The following is a 1006-nucleotide window of genomic DNA, read 5'->3' on the forward strand; positions in this document are numbered from 1 at the left end:
CTAATATCAGCTTGGTAAGTACACTGGTTGGGCGTTCCTAGGAAGGGCCCTTTCTTTCAAGTTCCATGGTTGGGAATCTGGCAAAGTGGAATCCAATTTTGATGAATTTGGCATACTGTGACATGTTTTTTGAAAGGGCCCCTTTTTAGAACGTCCTCGGACAAAGGCGATGTCTGGCTTTATTTTAGATGAAAGCATCAAATCTTAGGGATGTGATGGATTTCATTTGACTTGAGAGTCGAACTTGTTCTCTGCCATCATTGGTTAAAAGTGAGTTGAGCCCGTCTGGTCTTTGATACGTTCTTTGCTGGCCGTCGCTTTTGCTATTGTTTGGCAAACCTGTTCGTTTTCTGTAAGAGCAAAAGAGAGAGAGAACACATGTGCACGAATATGGCTTGCTTATTAATTAGCGTATTGCCCGAAGTGACTATGCAGTCAAGATTCACAAGCCGACCCGCTAGCTACCATCCCATTGAAGCTCTTCAACATCTCTCAGGTTCTAAAACCCAATTTTGAATAATTCCAGTACGTTTCTCCTCCATTTGAATTTCCGTTTTTTTTTTTTCAATTTTGTCCGAACACTGCTATGCTTGCCTTTTTTTGCTAATCGTCATTGATGGGAAAAAAGATTCTTAAATTAATGACATTGCAAAACGCCATGAACCTCTCAAGCCCACATAAACAGTAAATCGCCAGACAAAGGTTGGTCATTTGGAAGAAAGGCTTGGAAACAATGTCCAAAACAAGTGGAAAACTACTCGTCAAAGACAATTGATCGCATTTTAGTCAAGGTAGCCTCAAAGTCGCCAATGAGAACTATCGCATGAGTAAGGGGGTTTAATGGATGATTAGTGTATTGGATAATATTTTGTTCCCAAAATTTTGTTCCTAGCCCAATGCCTTAGATGTGATCCGTATCAGTTATCAGTCTCGCGTTAACTTTAATGATTCGAGACATGATTCCCGAAAAGCGTCAAAAGCATTCAAAAGCGAAGCGATTCGCAGC

General features: G+C 40.8%; 1 long non-coding RNA gene across 1 annotated transcript in view; it reads left to right on the forward strand.

Annotated features, from left to right (window-relative positions):
- Positions 1–266: 266 nt before the first annotated feature.
- Positions 267–1006, forward strand: part of LOC131891761 (uncharacterized) — a 2438-nt gene continuing 1698 nt past the window's right edge. The window contains exon 1 of the long non-coding RNA XR_009374462.1: positions 267–525. This is a non-coding gene — a long non-coding RNA (uncharacterized LOC131891761). The remainder of the gene's footprint in view (positions 526–1006) is intronic.

Source organism: Tigriopus californicus, chromosome 12 (assembly GCF_007210705.1).
Source record: "Tigriopus californicus strain San Diego chromosome 12, Tcal_SD_v2.1, whole genome shotgun sequence".
Classification (NCBI taxonomy): domain Eukaryota; kingdom Metazoa; phylum Arthropoda; class Copepoda; order Harpacticoida; family Harpacticidae; genus Tigriopus; species Tigriopus californicus.